Source organism: Mastacembelus armatus, chromosome 3 (assembly GCF_900324485.2).
Source record: "Mastacembelus armatus chromosome 3, fMasArm1.2, whole genome shotgun sequence".
Classification (NCBI taxonomy): Eukaryota; Metazoa; Chordata; class Actinopteri; order Synbranchiformes; family Mastacembelidae; genus Mastacembelus; species Mastacembelus armatus.
The window spans coordinates 27260822-27283612 of record NC_046635.1 but is presented as its reverse complement, the minus strand read 5'-3'; the positions used below and the strand labels follow the sequence as shown (position 1 = coordinate 27283612).

The following is a 22791-nucleotide window of genomic DNA, read 5'->3' as shown; positions in this document are numbered from 1 at the left end:
ATTGCCCAAAAAGTGGCACTAACCCTGGACCTGAATCAGTAAATTCATGCTTTTGGAAACACATTCGCAAATCTGGAAAGTCTTGTTACAAATCTGCCAAGTTGGCAGAAAGGGCTGTGTGACTGTGGCTCCAGAAAAATAGCCTGTAAAACATGCCACATCATTTAGCTTTTTTTAGAACAAAAAAAAAAAAAAAAAACATTTTTAATTTTGCCCTGTGAAGATTCTCCTACACTACATGACCTTCAGAAAATTGTCTGAATCACTGTTAACTATGCAGCATCCTGATGCTGGCTTTGATTGGATTTTAGTCGCTGCCATGAGGAAAGTTCAGTGAGAGGCTGTGGGCATAAAATATATTTGGATCACTTAATTAGCTTTCTGTTTGGCTATGGGTGACAGACAGTGGTAGTTTTCCTGTGCAGTAAGCTGTAAGATCTCTATCTATTTAACATGTGAGTAGATATGCTGTTCACCCAACTTCTGATTTAATGAGCCAGACAAAGCCTTATATTTCAATCAGTTTGTTTGCTGATGAATGAATGCATTAAGCCAATAGGAATCTTGTAATCATCAACACCTCAGATAGATATTCTCACAATAAAATCCCTTGGTGGATATTTAATTTGGGTTTATGGTTTTATAATGAAAAGGCTGCTAATAAATTTGTAAATATATGAAATCTTCTTTTGCGGAACACTTTATTTTCACTGTCGTGGTTGTTAAACTGCACCTATTTATGCAATAGTTCCTGGACTGGGTGACCCACACATCTTGTGGTGTGAAAGTAAATGTGAGAGTGATTACAGAGTTGTTCAAAGTAGCTCTGCTTGTATTCACACTAATGCATTATGAGTGTGATTGTCTCATGAGGGGGCTCACATGTTTCCATCTCAGGGCCAAAAGGCTCCTGACTTGGCAGTGAAAACTGGTTCAGTGCATGTGTTTCTGACTTTACAGTCTGCAATGTAGCCTCAGAGGAATACTATACATTTTTGATCACTGTTGTAAAACAGAAAGAGGCAATCATAAAAATTGAAAAGTAAAAGGAAAGCATAACTGGCCAAACGTAGATTACAAGAAGCAAGATGTTTTTATAATGACCGCTAAGCTTAGCCATTTAGTGATCTAAGACAATGAGAAAAAAGTGCTGTGGTTTTTGATGTCACTAGTCTCTCAGAATCCAAAAGCTTCTCTCTGCAGCAGCAAATTTGCATTGAATGTTCAACACTCAGAAACATCAAGGAACCCCCTGAGAGGGTCTTGAAGAGGGTGTGGATAGGAAGGTCAGACCCACAATAAGACAGGGCACTCCCAAGGGTCTGGTCTGGCCCCAGGCCAAGAGACTTCAATCAATTTTTGGAACCAGACAATCTGACAGCCACACCCACTTTGTACATCAGCATGCATATCTGTGTCATCATGCACATTTTAAACATACTACCAGACAACAATGTCCATATTAGAGGTGAAAGCAAAACAATGGATTATGTTCAATTCAAGGTTTTTCTTTTTATATAGTCACTTTGTAAATAATATGTGAATAAGTGCTGGGAAACCAATATCTGCAGGTTTGTGATGAATTGCAAATATGTCTCACGAAACTGAGTGCTGCACTCATTCATCACTCTGACCTCCACAACCTTAGTTTCTGCCTTACTATGTGGAGGACACACTGCTTTATGCATTGACACTGATGTTTGATAGTGGATGAGGTGCAGAATCATGCAATACTCAAGTAATTCCAAGGACACACAGAAGGCAGAAACAGAAAGTAAGCACAGAACATAGCTGATGAGATGACTGTAATGGATAAATGTTTGGGGATTAACATATGGGTCACCTTACCAGCTGCCATATTTATCTGTACACACTTAAGTTTTCAACTGTGAAAGGTTGATCTTTGATGTGATTGTTTTTTATGCAAAGTTCAAGAATCTTCTGTCAGTACAATGGATGATTATTATCCTGTAGACTATTATGAGAAAAACTGAATCTTTACACTTTGATGACAGGCCATATTTATTTAAACCAGACTGAATAGACATGAGTTAAATCAAAAGCAAGAGAAAGAAAGAATAGAGGCAGAGACAGAAAAGCAACATAACTGTTTTGAAAGACAGGTTATTTCAGAAAACTAGTGTTGTTTCCTGCAGTCACTGGTCTGCATAGCTGAGTGAAGAGAGTAACGTCAGCAGCAAAGAGTGGGCCCTGTTGAATATCTAGATGTTGCCATGAATGAGAGAGCCCAACTATGTAAGTCCAACAGAGGAGTTTGAAGCTCTGATTTATATTGATGTCTTCTCTTCTCTTTTCTTTTATTTGAATAGCACCAAATCACAAGGCACTTTACGAAAACCCCAAAAATACCCTCATGAGCAAGCACTGGAAAGGAAAAACTCCCTTTAGTGGAATAAACCTCCAGCCACAAAGGCAACATTTACAAGATTCCTGGTTGCCTCCTGAACACCTCTCTGTGAAGATTATCTGACCACATCCAACTTGGAGAATTTCATGGGGCAGTAACAGAACATACTGGAGGAATGACATTTCCCATTTATCCTGGGAATGCCTCGAAAAAGATGGAGAACTGGTGAAGAAGAATAACTTACAGGGCACTTGGCAGAAAATGCATATGTTGTGTACGCTTTTAACATTCCTATTTCCAAGTCACTTTCCAAGTGAAACCACCTGACTGCCGCATCAAACATCTAGATAGATATGTTCTTTTCAAGAGAAAAGTTCAAATGAGTGCATGAGACTTGACATGTTAACTATTGCTTACTGCTGCTATGAGCACAACCTTTCCAATCAGAAGTAATAGAATCGGAGAAAGTAAGTTAGTTTACCTTTAAGTGAACGGATTCATTCAATTTCTGTACTAAATGTTTCCATTCCAAAGTCATGCCAAGAGGTTTTTATATGGGAAGAATGTTGTTGGTTTCAGTTTATTTTTTAATTTTCCATGACCAAAATATTTTCTAAGCATACCGTTTTACTTGCCTGTATCTGACCTGTTCCTTAATTGAAGATTTTAATGGCATGTGATTCAATTTATGGTGGAGAAGAAATGTTATAATGATTCACCAAGCCCAAGCTGTATAGTCAAAGCACACTAACAAATGACAGAGGAGTTAGCACATGTTCAAAAAGAATGTGAAGTGTTTCATCTGCAGATCAAATGCTTTCTCACACACAGATCACACGTATGTGAGCAAAGGGGGGATCCACTTAAATGAAGCATTCATGCATTAATAATAATAATAAAAGCTTGTTCTGTTTTGACTTTCTCAAATTCTAAGTGTTCAAATGTTTTTTCTGAGCTGTGATGATGAATCCTTGGTCGTCAATAAGTCATGCAACTTCAATGTTAATCATTTCATGATTCCTGAATTGGTCAAAATGATTTCAAACAGCAAGGTGGCAACTCAGAAGTCCATCTGTGAAGTACATACTGTACAGTGTGTATGTCAAGTTTCTCATGGTCTCAAATTCTACTTGAAAGAACAGGACTGGAAGTACAAACATTCAGCAGACGGGTAAAACAGATTTGCATTTTCAGGCAACTGAAACTAGGCAAGGATAAAAGGACACCCTTCCTGGGTGTGGTGTTTGGAAGCCATCAAACTAGTAATCCAAACAGAAGCCCAGGGAAACAAACAAATAGGTAGATAAGTCAAGCAGCAACAGGAAAAGTTCACATTACTGTCTGGCAGAGGACTGGTGGGATCAGGCTGGTATACATATTTTGAAATTATTATTAGGGAATTGGAAACAGGTGTGCAGGTGACAGAAACAGTGATGACTGTTGACAGATGGAAACTCCAAGGACATTTAAGCAGTGAGACAAGGAATTTTACAGAAATGTCCAGAAAATCAGAGCCTAATGATGTGAGAACATGGGTGAAGGCAGAAAGAGCCATAATAACAGAACCAGCATAGGAATTGTGATGCCATCTTTGTCACCGCTACTGCACATGAATTTGAAATTCTTTAAACCTGTATTTTCCATTTGCCCTTTCTGACTTATTGTCAATGCTACAACTAAAGTTAAAGAAAATTTTGACTTGCTGGCCAACAAACTTTGACTATTTTAAATTTTTAACTAACTTAAATTTTTTTTTAAGTTTTTAATATTTGGTGTATTTGTTTAGCCGTAATATTTTTGTAGAGGTGATGAGATTAGGATAATTTCCTGATTAATCTCAGACAAACATTTCATTTCATATTACTTTTATTCAACTATAAAAAAGAGCATTTTTATGTGGTAAAACAGCTACAGCTGCAAGGATATTATCAGGATATATGGATTTAGTTAAAACATGGACACTATGATGGACTACCTAGAGTGAAATAAATCTGTTGCATCTTATTTTTCATTAAAAAATAAATAATTAAAAAAATAGGACACAAGCATCGTTAACTTGTTACTGATCAGGAATTTTCATTATATTTGGTTTAAATTTGGCATTTTGAGATGTGTCTCTGAAACCAAAAGCAGAAAAATAATTCTGTGTCAATAGCTGTTATGGTAATTAGTTCTACTGAAGTCCCATATGTCATCGAAAATTAGATATAATGTCTGGTATTGTTTGCCAAGTCATTTAAAGCAGTATATCAATGATCCATGTGTTCTAGTGTCGATAACAATTGATTCTTCATTCTCTTCAATAAATAGTTGTTACTTTGCTAAACAAAAGGAGGAGAAAGGACATATTTAATTAATTAACACTGGTCTTATAGCAATGATGGTGATATAAAAAAATAATATCAAGGATAAAGTCCATTTTCCGATGAGGGTGGCTATGACCGCACTCTGAAAGGCAATGGAGATTAATCATGACTGGTTTCTGTTTTCAGTCCTCCTAGCACCATCCCACAGCAGCAGGGGGCTCACATGGGGCTCACACTGCCAGCAGAGACAGATAACCTCCCATTCACATCCTCAGCCTCTCACCTTCAGCCCTCAAAGTACTGAAAGAGCAACAACACACACGGCAGAGAGCCATCTCACAGGGCTGAAACTATACAGTAGCTTATGTGCAATTTGGCCCTACTGGTTATTAGACGCTTTATGAGCTCAGAGTGACTGTGAAATTTTAACACACACTGCTCTGACAACACACAAATAGTCTTTCTAAAAGTGAACTTCTAAGAAAATGTACTACTTTCCCTGCTGAACTGCAGTGGCTGCCACAGACACAGTCACACAGCCATGTACGCAGAAGTTAACAGAGGGTGGAGGACACACAAAGATGTTTTTATGACTTCCACAGTAACAAAAGCTTCCAATTAATCTTTGTAAAAACAAGCATTAGGGCCATGAGTCATATGTAATAATATACTTCTGTGCAATTGCAAAATTTTGGGTGGTGCTCTGTTGGTTGTATTAGCAGCAGCTCTCTTTGAGGGCTAGCTAAACACTGGCCATATAGAGGTGAACAAAAACTGCTGACTTCACACACACACACACTTTTCCCAAGTATATTTTTGTCTGAATAAATGTTTTCATCTCTGTCTCGTCTACAGAAAGCTAACCCCAACAGTTTCAGGAATGACATGCTGCTGTTGACAGTTTTGATAAGGTGGTACTGTATTCCACTGAAACCAGAAAGGCAGTTATTCTGGCTGATGGGATGTAGTTACCTTCCCGTGGTTTTGCCAATAGTGAACCTTTTCACCTAATAATGAGCTACAGCCCCTCAAGCAACTATTAGGCGTAGCTAGTGCAGCATCAAAGACACAATCCCTCACTGACTTCTGCTCTGTCAACTATGTTCCACCGAGTGGCTGCACAAGCTGCTTGCTGGAATTTAACCCTGGTTTTTGAGAAAGCAGACAAATGTTTCTATATCTGAGCAGAGTGAAAAATCAAGTCCAACAAATGTTCATCATGCATACAGTCCATCTGCTTAGGATACGCAAACAGAACTTGCCTCAAGTTGGACACCACATCCATGCATGCAAGCTGGAAATACAAGATATTCTATGGAGATTTTGACACAGTGCTTTTTATGAGGGAGTCTCCACTTATCTGTAAATTCCAAACCTAAAGAAAATTTTACCCTTTAAAATGGTAAAGTAGCTCCTCCTGCATGTGTGTTGGTTGTGTGGGTGAACCTAATGGTCAGCAAGTTATATGGTTTGCCAGAAGTGTAATAGTTAGTAATTATAAACTACCTGTCATTCAATTGAACTCAATATTCCAGCAGAGCCTATTTAAAAAAAAAAGAGAAAGAACTGGTGGATCAGCACTTGATGCTGTTGTCTTGAAAAAACACAAGAAATGAAGAGGGCAGTGTAGTATTCAGGAGGATGAATGGATTTAAATGTGGTGGCATTCTTCCCATGGGGGTGACTTCTGCTGGTGTGTTCCTCTCCAAACCACAGACAAGCTTTATTGTGGCACAGCTTTGTGCTGGCTGAGATAGCACGATGCAACAAGTCATCACTAACAGCCTTTTGTGTGGGAGGCACGAGCAGAACAAAAGGAGCAAAGACACTGGGGAAACAGCTTAAACGACCTGGCAATAAACAGAGTCAACTGGAAGCATGCAAAATGATAGTCATTGTGGAAGTGAGAGTATTTTAAACACCAAATTGCTCAGTTATTGCTTACTCCGAGTCCTCGAAAGTGAAGAAACTACAACATAGCAATAAATTTAGAACACCAACATAAAATAAAACAAAACAGAAATGTTATTAATTAAATAGTACCATCTCCACAAACCTAATCTGTATTCTCATGAAAAATAATACTATAAAGGTTACCTAGGCTACTTTTTCACGTTTCAGCAGATCAGAGGGTTCATTAAATTTATAGATAGCACAGAAGAAATATTATAAATGAAAAAAATCAGAAATTCAGAATAAACATTATTTTATAATCAATTATCTGCAGGGCTTTGGTTACAATCTAATTTCCTTTATTTATTCAATTATTCATTTATGTCATTTATGTTGAGAAATCCCTGGAATCATTAGAAATGAGTGATATATTCAGGGCAAGTAATAATTTTAAAATGAAGGAAAATCATTCAACTCTGCTATATCGTTGCTGTAATAAGCATTAGCAGCAACTGTTTGTGTGTTTGTTTCATATTTTCGGGTAACAAAATAAGTATTCTGAAAAGATGCTAGAAATAAACAGCAATCATTGGTAATGAGGTGAATTACAGTGTTATCATAATATTGATGGCACAGAGCTAAGGATAATGGATTGTATATGACTCATAAGTCCAAAGTGTTTAAAAATTTTCCTCTCATTCAGACAAATGCCAGAATGGAAAATGGTAGAGAGAATTATAAACTATCTGCCATTCTACTAGTATTTTTATGAGTTTGGCATGAACATGTTTACAGAAAGAAATAGCCTGTACTCATAAGTTATAAAGTTTTACCTTCTCCCGTTCTTTTATATATTTGCATAATAACTGCTAGCCATATAAATGAAAGCATCACAGCTTAATAACTGCAGATAGAGACTGTCTGAAACAAGTTGTCCCCTCAGGGCTTATTGTAGTTGTATGCACACCTGCTGAGACTGTTCAATACCGCAAACTTGTACAAACCCGTGTTAGTCGACTAGACTGGGCAGTCGCTGATACCAGCACGCATACCTACACTTCCCTCCTCAGAAATCTGAACTGCAGCTGAAGAATGTCGAAGCGATTTCAGGGAATACAGTGCGTGTGTGAAGTGCGTAGTGAATTGAAACAGCATTCTTTCTGGAACCATTGCAGTACAGACAATACAAAACTACACGAGACCACACATGGCTAATAATTACACCAAGAGCCTTAAGCTACTCAAAAGTGGACAAGTGTATGTGTGCAAGATGTGCAGACAATACAAGAGCCAATGTACAAAACAAAGGGCTCAATTAAGGACAGTGCAGTGCCGGAGAGTACAGTGCTAACTAGTTGAAGTGAGTACGGTGCAAAACAAGCCAGTGGGATATATTTATAACAGATGTAATGAAATGTAAACATGACACGTTGCTTGGCAGCCAAAGCTCAGATCAATAATTCAGAGATCAATGATGTACAGTGTTTTTGAGTAAATCAGCAGCCAATAAAATGGGCAAAATGCTGGTCATCCTGCTAGTTAAGATCCACTTGTACAGTTATTTACACTCAGTGGCAACAGGACAGCTTCAAGCCATTCAGGAGTTTTTAAAAAAAAAGAAGAAAGAAGAAAAAAGACTGACAATTGAGTGGTGTCCAGATTAGTGTGTGTGTGTTTGTCACTGCTGTCCTTGGATATTAAGAAGTCTGATAGCTTGTGGGAACAAACTGTTACAGTCTGGTCTTGTGGGCCTTAATGCTTCAGTACTTTTTTCCAAATGGCAGAAGGGGAAAGAGTGTGTGGTCATCCACAATGCTCCTTTGCAGATCCAGCATGTTATGTAAATGTTTGTAATGGAGGGAACAGGGACCCTGATGATCTTCTCTGCTGTCCTCACTATGCACTGTTGGGACCTATGATCCATGACACTGCCGTTTCCAAACCAGGCAGGAAGTTGCTCAGGATGCTCTGTATAGTCCCCCTGTAGAAGGTGGTGAGGATGGGTTGTAGGTGGTAGGGTTTTCTCAGCCTTTGCCAAAAGTATAGAGGTTGCAGGGTTTTCTTGGCTATGTTGTTGCTGTTGATGGAACAGTTGAGGTCCTCCACCAGGGGAAAACCAAGGAACTTAGTGCTCTTGATGATCTTCTCGGAGGAGCCATTAATGTTTAATGTGGAATGGATGTTCTCTGCTCTCATGAAGTCAACAATCATCTCTTTGGTCCTGTTCACATTCAGGGACAGTGTGTTTTTTCTACACAAGTCCATTAGCAGCTGCAACTCATTTCTGTATGCTGACACACTGTTGTTGCTGAGGAGACCCCCCCCCCCCCCAATCATGTAATCAGTGAATTTGATGATGAGGTTAGAGCACACAGTCCTTGGGGGGTACCAGTACTTTCAAAGCCTCTCAAAGCACTTCATAATGATGCATGTTAGTATAATAGTGCCATAGTCACTGAAGCAGGAGACAGGTGACTTCTTAGGTACGGGTATGATGATGGTGGCCTTCAAACATGGTGGCCTTCAACAAAGATGTCAGAGAAAAGCTGGTCTGCACATTCTCTGAAACAATGTCTGAATGTCCAGCAGCTTTTCTGTAGTTTTCCTCATCTCAGTGAACAGAATTTGATGTGTGTTATAATTGTATTCATTATTACAGTGCACAGTTGTTTCCTCACCAACTAGTATGACAATGGAAAAACTCTTTTATACAATACTGCACTGGAATTCAAGTTTTTACACTGAGTTACTACGTCAATGTGCACCAAACATTAGTTCCTGGGCTATGGTGGGAATCAAATTATAGTTATTGCCCCTTAAATTTCTGGGCCAGCCCTGAAACGCATGCACGCACGCATGCACGAATCAACTAAATCCACAGTGATAAAAATATGTATATCATTAGCCACATCCTGAGCCCTGCAGTGACAGTGGGTAATATGATTCACTCAACAGCCAGTCAGCCAATTTTCATAACAGACATGCCTCAACACACATGCTAACAGATGGGATGGGTTGGTGCAGGTATGCGTGTGTATCTGTCTGTCCTGACAAGCAGTGTGGACTTGGTTGTAAGAAAAGAGCATATGGTTACATACTGAACATGCTGTCCTCAACCTGATGCAGGTACACGTAACAAGGTTAGCGTGTGCATGAAATCATGTGGTGAAACACAGATAAATACACTCTGTCAAACAAGAATGCACACACACACACACACACAATTATGTTGACTGAACCTCATTTCAAGTACTGCTGCTTTACAAACACAACAATACACACACACACAAGGTTTATTCTGAAGGGAAAAAAAAAATCTTCGGCCACATAGGTCACAAGTTTAACAGCATATGTTTAAGCAAATATAGCAAAATATTTTCTTCAGAACTCCAGAAATGCCTTAGTTATTTAGCAGGACCCATTCCAACTGCAGTGCCTACATTTTGGAATGGGATGATTTTAAGAACTGGTAATAAAACAAATGATAGAAATTCTAATGTTACTTTGAAAACGTATTTAATGTAAACAGCTTATACCTTAATGTTCAGTGGAACTGTCTTGCCACTATTCCAACTACTGCTGGTTTTTACTAGAGCTCATAAAGGACCAAGTTGTGAGGCAGGAGTAGGTGAAAAAAAAAAAATATTAACCAAAAAATGTATTTAACAAAAGCAAAAGATTCTCTCTACAAAACCTCCCAAACTCAAACAGAAACAAACAAGGAAAAGACTCACTGCAAGGTGCCACCAGCTTTTTACCTTCTCAGCTTTCCCCCACTGGAACCTGCCACCTAGTCAGGTAAGTATAGGCTGAGTATTGACATGGCATCAAGGTCCTAACAAATAAATAGCAACAGTCATCTGTAACACAGCAATTACTATAAACCTCTCATTATACCTATAGATGCACCAAAACACCCATGCGTTGTATTTATTGCAGACCACAACATGAAACAAGTTTTGATACCTGTTGGCTACAGTAGATGATCTGAGGCAGCAAGGTGATCTGAGACTGACTGACAGGCTAACATGCTCCCCTATCAGCTTTCTTTCTCTCACTAATCCCTCTGTCGCTGCAGTGAAATGAAGAAATCTCTCAAGAGTTACATTAAAGAGGAGGAAGGAGAGAAATAACCTCATTAAAGCTGTCGGTAGCATCAAGAGCAGCATGGAGTGTGATTCTCGGCGAGCCCTGCAGTCACATTGTGTGTTCCCTGCACAGCCCAGAGATTACAGAGGCTGAAAACGTAAGCGTGATGAAATTGAAACACATGCTGCAAATGATGAAACTTATTTGACATTAGCGGTGGTTTGTGGAGGCGGGAATGGTGCCTGGGTTTGCGGAAGGCTGTTTTTTTTTTTTTCTCACGACTGAATGTAGCTTTGCTGTGTCAGTGTTGCTGTCAAGATGATGACTGGGGAAAAAAATAATGCGAGATCAAAAACAATAGAAGTATTCAAAAGCGCTGCGAGGAAAGGAGACGGTTTAAGTGGTGAAAGATTCAACTCTTGAGAAGAAACAAAATATATTAATATAGCTAACACTGGTACAGATGTGTCCTTTTTAATCCATAAAAGGACTACATACAAATATTTGTCATTTATTTTCATTTGTATGTGCTGGAAGTAGAACAATGTAATGGCTTTGCCTTTCATTTTGGTCATTATGGTACATCACAGACCAGCCCTTATGAAAGACAACAAACAGATATAATCACATCGAGTCAGAAATGGAGAGTAAAAGCATGGAGGACTGAAAGCTGACTGCACAGATGAGGACACATTCAAAGAGAGAAGAGGAACAGCTCAGTGATATTAAGAGTGGGAGAGTCTGTAGCTGACAATTCCACACCTCAAAATTTACATTTCATACCCCTGTGTCCTTTATGCAGCATGGCAGAATGTAATGTTGTGAAGGCCACAGTGGTGGATAGGCATATTTGATTTCACTGCAGACAGAAGTTTGATATATCTCACAAACTTGCAGTTAATGGTTACCTTTAGTAACCAGAGCATGACCAGTATCTGATGACTAAAAGAATATATCCAAAAGTCCAAGGCTGTGGACAGAAAAAAAGGCAAATATTCTTAATTCATAACTGTACATAGGATACAGTTGAAAAGTATGGCAATAGGTCATAGACAGTGAACTTTGCATTTGAACTTTTAGAACATTTAATAGGTCCACTTCAGTAAGAACCAGTCACTAACAGAGCTGGAGTTAATACATGAGCTAACACAGCACAACATACCTGCTAACACAAGCTAACATAAAGGTTATTCTTTGTAGAATCCTAATGTAACAGTAAAGTGATCACTTTACCATTAATGCAGCTATCAAACAGTTTTGTTTTGTTTATTTCAGTCATAATGTATTTTTAACTAGCCACAGTTTTCAAAGCTCAGCGTGGCTTCATGTCCACAGCAGCTGAATTCTTTAACAGAAAACTTTAAGCTCTTATCTCCCAACTTTTTTAATATACAGGAGGAGACTGTCCGGTGAAAAATTAGGATCTCATCTGTGCCAGCAGGTTATTACAATCAACAGTAAAGTATTATACAGTAGTTAGGTGACCTCTAGCGACTGCACTAATTACGAGGTAGGTGTTAGGTGTAGCATGCAGAGAGAAAAGGTCTACATCAGGAGGAGGTTGGGGTGGACAGATGGGTCAGAAAACACAGAACAGAGTTTTCCCATTACTTTAAATGCTTATTTATTACTGTAGCCATGACAACAAAGATCTATCAAGAAGTACAACTTTTGGTCCAAATCACAATCTCATCCTAATGTCTACCAGTAGTTTTTGTACATAAATCTAACCAAACTGCAGCAGTTCCATAACTATAACCATGTGCTTATTATTATTTCCATTACATTGAGGGTGCAGTATGCCTGCCAGTGAAATAGTCATATGGGGCATGTTATTGTTACCATTGCAAAAAACACCTGGTAGGCATGCTGCTGAAAGGGCCCTATGGGTTGGATTCAAATGCAAGGATAAACAATGTGCATTGACATTTTTCTGAAGGACTTGGACCACGGTCAACCATTTGCTGTTTGATGGAACATTAATGTGATAAAACAAACTGCAGAAGCATTAGCTGGCCACCACAGCATTTAGTAATATACTTAAAGGTAATGAGTGCTGCACTCATTGTACCATTATGTCTTGCTGGTTGCCTGTTTCTACTAGGAATAATCCTTGTGGCCATGATTCAATAAAATTTATTATAGTGTATAATATAATATACCTGCCAACTTGTTTCCTCTTGAAAACTGACTGGAAAATGGCTCCACTGTCGGCTGCCAGAGAGTTCTCTAGCCCAGCACTTGTTATTATCAGTCCTGTGTAATGAAGAACATAACCAGCAGGTTCCCAATGATATACCAAATAAATATGTAAGACACTTGTTTAATTACTTTTTCCAATTAGGAGTTCTCTCATGGCAAGCCGCAGCATCCATGCTGAGAGGAAGACAGTGAGAGGGTCTTGTACAGTTGACAGTCTTATGGGTTCAAAGAGAAAGACCTGCTGTGTCAGGACAGTCAGTCACAGATATACAACCTGTCCTGAGTCACTGTTAACTAGGATAGAGTCCCCAGACATGTTCATACAAAACACAGCTTCACTGTGGACACTGACACATGCAAATCTTTATTGCATTTCTGCAATAATATGCAGTGTCTGTTTCTGACAGTGATCAACATGTGTCATTAACAATAGAAAAGTATAGAATTAAAACACACACATGCTTTTGCCATCAGTAATCAGAGTTGTCACCAAAATCAGCCAGCAAATTGCAAAGGAGTCACCAAAGCCAGTATTCTGTCAACACCTTGATTTCTCTACCCTGTCTGTGGTATTCACTCCCAAACCCACTGCTTTACCACATCATAAAACCTTACATTATAATACTGGGAGCCACAAATTGTATATTGCTTATAGCACATAAGCAGATTTTTTCCTATTGTTGCCAAAAATAAGGACAAGTGATGGAAACTGAGAAGAGTAACAGCAGTGCAGTGCTGATAGGATGGACACATGAGTGACAGATGTTGATGTAACACAGCATGCACATGCAGCACAAGTTGCTGTCCAAACTGCTGCTAAGTGTCCTTCCCTGTCCTCCACCACAATGGCCCCTGTCCATTAGAATGACAAATTTCTATTTCACTGACCTGCCAACCCATGGAATCTGCTGGAGCTACACACCCATTTTAACCATTACAATGTGAATGTTTTGGAGCTCCTGGTCTGCCTGTCTGCCACACACTGAGGTGAAACTGACACACAAGTCAGTACTTATTTTTAGCCCAGGTTATGCTGTGTGGGAGAGATGGGCTGCACCCTCAAGAAAATATTGGCTTATGAATTCAATTCAGTCTGATTTACAGGAATAAAGTTAAGTTCTGTTGAACCCACTGGTTGATCTGTCTTTACAAAGTCATCCTGGAGCAAAGCATCATTAGGTGTGATGTCTGCAATGGTACCAATAACCTCAAATTAATTTTGAAAGGATATTTAATAAACAATGCACAAGATATTAAGCTATTGGAATGGTGCAGTCATTTCACATGGAAAATACACACAGATGTGCCTATCACATATTGTGAAGAAGCCTCATAGTTCTCACAAGGTGCAGATGTCTGTCATACTGATCTGTGTAAATACAATAAGCAAGACAAACATTCCTTCAATTCAGCCCTTTCCCTTTGATGAAACAAGCCATGTCACCTCTCAGGAAATGTGCTCTGCTTAAAGGATGTTATTTTTGAAAAAAACTACAGTAGGTGTGTTCTTGGAAAAAAAAGGACCATGTCAGTGGAAAAGTGAGGCACAGTGATGTGGGTTAAATCAGTTTTTAACAACCGACCACTATGGAATTGAGAGGATTGTCAATAAAAATAATGGGACTTAAGTGCATGACCACAAGAAAACATGTAAAATACCAACTAGTTCAGTTTACTGCAGTTTATTCCACACCTTTCTTTTCAGGGCTGTAGGCTGTAATGTGCTGTACTTCCACACTATGTTTCTAAGCTACAACACTGATCAATTAAATGCAACTCAAAACTTGACTGAAAATTTGACATAGTCAGTAGATGAGTCTGGAGCTCTCTAAAATACTGCCTTCTCACAACCAATCACTCCCACAAAAAGATGCAACACTGCAAATACAGTGTGTGCTTTATTATTGCAGAGCGGGCTGTGTAGAGGTGGGCAGATGGGAAAGCCAAGGATGGAATGAGGAAGAAAGAAGATATAAATGCTGATCCTTAAGGAGCTGCCCTGGGCCTGAACCAACAAAACATTTAACAAAGCGGCTACTTTTTATTTCATTCCTCCCACAGCCTGCATGCACAGCAAACACATTTTTTCTTACACGCTTGATAAGAAGGACAACTAAACAGTTAACAAATCTCAATTTCCTGATAAATGGTACCTGACACAGCAAGGAGCTGCTCTGCTAACTTTCCAGGAAACATTGGGTTTTAATAAGATCACCTCCTCTGAATGCACCATGTTTCTGTGTGGGCCTTGTCAAATGGTCCAACATTTGAAAGCGAGATGAGTGTTAGACTTAAAAAAACACACACTCACTTACATAGTCAGTAGTGCCAAACAACACTATATTATAAGTCCAATATGTTAAGGTGAGGTATGAAATGGCTGATTCATTGAGCTGACCTGTCATGAGCAGCAGATGGAATATGTTCCTCTACTCTATTAATCTAGCTAAATCTCCTCTGCTTGACAGGTTTGTTGATCTTTAAACCTGTAATATGGCTGTCCTGTACATCGCATATCCATCATGTATACCACATCCTGAACACTTCCTACACAAACACAGCCAAGCTGCTCTTACAGCTGCAGGGACACAAATCAGCGCGAGGGACAGGGGCCATGGATTCATGGTGCCATACACATTTGCACACACTGATATTTACAGTGATTCACCTGCAATATTAATCCCTCCTCTTTTTTTGAAATTTTACTATATACACAAAACTGCAAAAAGTTTCTACATAGCTACCTTTCTTATTTTTTACATAACCACCATTACTGTTCGGCACATCTAGCGCTCCAGATTAGTATCTTCTCAGATTCCAGCTTTAATACCCATGTAGGGCGTGATCTGTGGAAGCGTAATAATTTAATCCCATTTAGTCCTCAGAGGAGATGGTGAATTAGTGTGGCATAGCTTAAATTAGACGACATTCATTAGCCTTAAACACAGGGTGATGTTGGACTTTAATCTGATGCGCTTCAATCAGTTAAGAATAACAAAGCACCGCTGGATGCAATTAAACAGAGCCAACCAGTTCTACCTCACTATGGGAGCTGCAGCTATTAGAAGAATCTGTTTAAAGCAGTACAGCATTATGGAAGGCAATAGCCCAGTACTTCCCAGACACAGAAAAACAGCCACACACCAACAATACAGCAGAAATTCTGTTTAGATGCCAAAAATATAAATGTATTCTATGCTCTACCAGTCAAACAGTTAAAGAAAGAGAATAAAAATGGTTTCAGGGAAGAAATGGACACTGTAATTTATTAAATCGGACATATAAACTAACTCATTTATCATACAAACTTGAGTTCCCCAGCTGCCTCGAAAGTGAGAGTTACCTGAACTCAGGTTGAAATAAGTAAGTTATGAATGGAAAAAAGAAAAATTCAAAACCATTTTATGAAAATGTAACATTAACTGCATTCACTTCAGAAAACAAGCTCAATAAACTAAATATATTTACTCACCATAGCAGGGTACATGTTTAAACCAGCTTACTGCACCTGTAACAAGCTTTGCTTTCATTGCAGTTTGCTACTTCATTACTCTGCCTTCACTACTAAGACTCTGGCTATAGCTCCCCAGAGGGGAACTCTGTAATGGCTGTAATATATACCAGCTATAAATTGATTTCATTCATATGGTCAGTACCACAATGCTTGAAATATTAATACAATGCCTTGCACTTAGCTCTTTGAATGAAAAGGCAGTTTATCATGCTTGAGATGAATGACTCTCTCTGAGTCTGAGTTACTGATGCAGAACCTGTGATTCTGTGTAGGTATTTAACCTGCTGCATCATTCATACAAAGGGATAGAGAGCTCAAACACACCATCTGAGGTTTTCTTCACAAATTACTGAAATGTGAGTGTGTGAGATGAAAATAGATACAGGTTGTTAAAGAAAGAAGAAATAAGGCACAGCTCACACTTATGTTAAGCTTCCAACTGTGTCTGTGAAATGAGCAGGTCTGAGAAGACAGTTGAGGTCCTCTGAATGCACCTTTGGCAAACTGAACTTACATGGAGGCTGCCACAGACACTGCACAAATTATGTCATAGCAAATTAGCAGACATCAACATCATCCTGGAAATGACATGTAAATCCCTTTCTATCATACAAAACCATAACCACTAATACTGCTTATATATTAAATTTAATAACTTGAAAATAATCCATTTACATAACCTCTCAGTGGTAGGAATGTGTTAAAGAGATTAAATTTCCACCATGATGTATAGAATACATCAGGAATATCACAATCACTCTTTCACTGTGTGAAAAGTAAACACATCCATTTCCAGCAGATGATATCTTAACCATCACATTTATTTTCTTTCTTAATCTCACAGCAAATGAAACACAGTCACACTATACTCTGGAAACTCAGCCTGTCTGTGGAAAGGAGAATATTTGCCACTACAGTCTGCAGTGCTGTGCAGTAAATGTGTAATATGCTAAATCAAATCTACATGTAAATTGCAACTCGCACACATACATCAATGTAATTGTAATGTAATTATCATCACTGTCTGGTCAAAGCATTAGAAACAACCGTGTGACAGGATCAAAATTCTACTGTTTTTACTTTTTACGAGGGCAGAAGTGTAACTAAATTAAGAATTATACTTTGATTTGCTGATCACATGAAAGACATCTACTGGGGCTACACAGTATTTTACCGCCAAAGTATGTATTTCCCCTGTGTGGTTACTGCTATTTCAGAGGAAGCAACTAGCAGCTGTAGGGCTGAGGCAGGTGGCAAAGTAGAGGGGATTTTTATAGAAAATACCACCCATAAAACCAGCATGCTGTTACCTTTACAGCCATTTACATCTGAGGAAACACCAGAATTAAGAGATGCTGTCAGCTACTGTATATAAATCTGTGCGTGTCTCAGACTCACAAACATGTTAAAACACATTGCAGATGTTTAGGAAGAGGAGAAGCTGTATTCCTGTCTATCATAGGGTCTATAAATTTGTGCAATCAAGACAGCAATGGCACTGTGGTGTATATTTAGAAAAAGACTTATCCTTTCAACATCACACCAAATCTCAGAAACCTCTCTTTTGAAAGGCACAACAATTACCCTTCCATTTAGCATTCCTGTGTGTGGGTGTGTATACATCAGAGTTCTACTGGAGCAAGAAAGCGGACTGGCCTCCAAAGTGATCGAGAGCAAACAAACCAATTATGATCATTATTTTTTATTTTAACGCAACATAACATAAATATACTGCATTCAGAATTTGCATTCACCGCTCTCTCTACATACTGGAGACTGATATCCACTGCCACGTGTTAGTAAATAGGGCACAACGCATTATACCAGATGTTCAGCATGGACTCATAAAACATCTTGAAATCAGGCTGCCCTTCAGTGACACCATCTATAGTCTACATACATAATCAGACATTATTACACAACTTTATATATATGACTACCAGAGAAATAGTAATACTAATTAATTACAGCTCATTTCTTGTGGGTCCCACCTAAAACACTCACTTGCATGCAGTAATTATTGTCGATCTGACTACAACCAGTAGCAGGAATTGAAATGATGATTGACACAATCGTCTATAGCTTTAATAAAAACAGAGCTTACAAAAAACCAAGAGCAAACAGCTGCTACGGATCTCTTCTCGTTCTCAAAACCTACACATTAAAAACACATGTAAGCTCCAAATTCTGGCTGTAGGAAGACCTGTACTGAGAGTTGACATTAGCTGATATTTTTAGATTTTCATACTTTCAGATACCTTGAAACAGTTTCATAAAAAAAAAAAAAAAAAAAAAATCAACTACCTCAAGCAGTTATTAGGAGCTGTAAACCTAGAAGAACATTAAAGGTTGGGATGACAGTCAGTATTACACCTTTACACCTCTCCCCTGAAGCAGTGTTGAGGTTTAACCTGCACAGTGACCTGGCTACATTGAGCTGTCCATGAGCTGATAGTCAGACAGCTGCGAGGAGAAGTCATGTCTAAATGAGGCACAGAAAAATGTCCTGCTGTTGCTGATGATGTTGCATTGGGTAAAATGCTGCATCCTCACCAGACTACTGGAGAAAGCTAAAATAGAAACATAGTCGCCACAGCTATAACAATACAACCTAATTTTTAGAATATATCCTTAAACTTCATGTCAGGCATCAAAAAAAAAAAAGCACAGCAACTGTCAGGACAATGAGTAGAAAAAGGATCAGTGCATGTCTCAGACTTTTTTTTGATCTGTCACTCCTCATCCAGCCTCCAGCTGCCCTCGGACTCCCCCTCACACCTGCATCTCACTGGGCTACCATCATGCTGCAGGTAACAGGAACCTGAAGTATAATGTTTCCATGGAGATCATAAAGGAGCTTTTCTTTTGTGTGCATCTGCTTCACATAAAGCCATGTTGTTTTAGTGTTCATGTAACCCAGGACACAAACAACAACGCCAGCATTATTTTTGATACAGACAATATCGAAAGAACTAATAATTAACTAGCTCATTACAAGAACAAATTTGGTTTCCTTTGACTTAGTACTGGAGTGCTCGGGTGGCAGCAGCAAATTTATTCCACAGTGTCCCTCAATATGTTAAACTGTCCATGCTGGGGAAGCATATTTACAAACATAACTCAACATGATGATGGATGGAAGATGAATCTTTTTATATTAACTTTTTCCACCCTAGTGGCTCTGGGACCAGCCTGTAGCTGTTTATTAAAAATGTAGCCTGCCACTGCAATTATGTGAAGGTCACAAAGTGTGGCACATATATGACTCTCCAAAACCATCAAATCGCTAAAATTGATAGTTTATACTGCATCACAATCAGGAGAGTTGCAGATCAGAATTATTTGAACAGGTTCAATAGCATTGGTGCTGTTTTTTGATTGGGTAGAAGTGAAATAAATCCATTTTTGCAGGAGTTTTTCAAATCTTATTCTTTCCTTGTGGTGGAAACAGGATGACTTGTTGCATTTCAGAGTTCCTGCAAATGATGCTTATCCATACAGCCCCAGGTTGTTCATTTTGGCCTCACAGTGGAGTGAGTGGAGCGATTACTGATTAAATTTGGGAATCCAAAAGATTGCCTGAGGCTTAAGGGGTTACATGTGTTTATGGACATTTACCTGTGAAGGAAATTAAGCTGTAACTGAAAGTCACTCTGACTGCAGCAGTATGTGAATTGTATAACACTTGTGTGATCAGATTTATATGAGTTATAACTGAGAAGTTGAGTGAGTATTGACATAAAATATGTCAAGCTACAACTTTTGTTGTATTTAGTAAGTTGTAGCTGTAACAGATGTTTGTTTTTAAAAGAAATACTTTATAGCGTCAGTGACATCTGTTTCTTTTTTAACTTTTATTTTATGTGCATTAGTTTTCCCAAAAGGAACATTCAAGAATTCGAGTATGACCTCTTGTTTTTGGTCTTTCCCAGACAGAAAGATAAGGAGATCAATGTTTTTTTTCATCTCTGTGCGTCCAGTGCAGAGAGAGAGTCTGGGATATGTTTATCTTTGCTTAGCATCTAAAAGCAGAACTCTGAACCACTGGGCTGTTGTAAGATGGTCATTTTTTGAAGGACCTCCAGTTCCAACCACGAGTTGAAGGTCTTACATAACTCTATATATGTACCTTGATTTGTTATGGCTACTACAGTCCAGTCACATGGACCCACAGCCAGTAGGTCGTTTTCCTACAGCAGAAACAGAGAAAGGGCACAGCATTAGGGGGGTTGTGCTGTTTCCAATAACACTATGCCAAAAATCTGCCTCCAGGACATGAAAAAGTCTCTCATGGTCATTGTAGGCTGTTTGGTTTGGTATTATATTACTCTGAAGACAGCCGGCATCGAAAGTTGTTTCAAACAGCATGAGAGACTTACAACCCCCTGGGAGGACAGGACAGGAAATCTGAGTTCTGAACCTTGCAGTGCACACGTGCTGGACTAAAAGCACCTCACGCTTACTTACACATGCACTAATCCTTCGTACCACATGCTCAGCCAAAAGCATACATGTACCAGACATATGGGTTTGGGATGGGATGGGTTTGTGGAAAGATGTTTCATTCTGAGATGATCTGAAATATCTGACAACTTCAAGCTTTTAAGATAAAAACAAGCACAATAGCAACAATAGCTACAATGGGAACAATGAGATTTTAGAGCAAGGAACTGGTCATCAGAATCAGGTGTCTGAATTTATTTTGTTGTTTTAAGGACAATTTATAAAGACAGAACAATTTGGCATATTAGGAAAATATTTTAAGATATCAAAACTGCATTTTTAGGGCAGAAAAAAATTGATATAATAACTGATTGATAATTAACTAAAAATGAATTGGCAATAGCAGATTGATTGCTTGAGTCATTTTTTAAGGCTTTTTTTCTGGCTGATTTTCTTTCTTTTGGTCAAATACATACAAATAAGTCACCATCTCTGTTTCAGTGAAATCCAAAATTAATGTTTATTCATGTAATGCACAAAGCCTTCTTAAATGTTCAAAGTAAAAGCATGACAATCAACTACAGGTCCGTTGTATAACAGAATTAAGCACAACTGTGCTGTCCCATTCACTGTAAACAATAACTCAAGGGACCTGTTACCACCACTTAATTACATGCTGATTTCCACGATAGAAAAATTTAAAAAAAAAAAAAAAAACTTTTTCATGAGTTGAGTTGAAATAATAATCTTGATAATTACACCAACTTAGTTTTGTGTGTCATGTACACTGAAATTTCTGCACTCACTGATGTAAAATGAAATTCAAGTTGTCGTAACTTAATAAAATGGACTTAGTAACTCAATTTTACAGAAACCAAGTTGAGACTACATGTTAAGAAATTACCTTTTCATGGCCTGATTATTGTGCACAGCCTGAACTGAAGTGTTCTGCGTTACTATCACTTGTGACTAGAGAGATTAAACCCTCAATCATTATGTTCATCGCAGATTGATGGCAAAGTTTTTGTCTGAAGGGAGAAAAGTACAAATGACCTTCTGATAGAAAACACATTTGTTTCTGTTGCTCAAGATAAGCTGAAATATGATTCTTACCAGAGTTTAAAGAGTATACCAATCATATCGATTCTTGCTGCTGTTATTAAACATTATGTTGCCTTTAACAAAAAGACAAAATCCTGGTTGTTCAATATTTCCATTCATCCTTCCCTATAATAATTCACTTTCACTTTTTGCTGACCTCCATGGTAAACACTTGGACTTGGAACGAAGTGGAATGAAGAAGTAGTTAGAGCATAGTGTTTAAAGTTGTCCAAATGTGCCACTGATAAAAATCTGTCTGCATCGCCTTTATGTGACAGGTAACGCCTTTTTTTTGGGTTTGTTTTTGTCAGACAGTCACCTTGAGATGAGAAGGAGGTTTCTTTATACAGCCACCAACACGCAATAATATTTGGCACAGTCTTGTGTACAGCAACCCTTGGTTTAAATCAGATGCATTTCATCCTTTGAACAGGTACACTCATTAAATTCTTAAAAGCGACACGAGTCTTTTCTTTACTGCGTTCAAACTTGCATCCGTTTTGAAATATCTGTAATCGTCAATTAATTTGTAATAGTGCTGCTGACTTTTTCAAAGAGCAGAGAGAAAGGAGGAAAGTGGGAAAAAAACTGAAAAATAAATGTGTTATCTTCAAAAGCTGCATTTTGTTTTTTCTCTCCCCCACGCACACATACAGTACAGTACGCATACAAATGGATATTATAGTGCTGGAGAAGCCCACTAAGAAAGGACTTAAGAAAGCTTGCTGTCTTAAAACATTTGAAGGTCAGCATGTTCATTGCTCACCATGCTGCATCCCACTCTGTGCCCATCAAAGGCTCTTTCCACTCCGTTTGGGCTCAGTTAAAGTGCACTAGTTGGAGTGGGGGAGCAGAGGGCAGTATTTTAACAGCAA

General features: G+C 38.5%; 1 protein-coding gene across 1 annotated transcript in view; it reads right to left on the bottom strand.

The window, feature by feature from the left end:
• The window catches only part of cemip (cell migration inducing hyaluronidase 1), a 125174-nt gene that overhangs the window by 65239 nt on the left and 37144 nt on the right, over positions 1–22791 (bottom strand). The gene's annotated exons all lie outside the window — the stretch shown is intronic.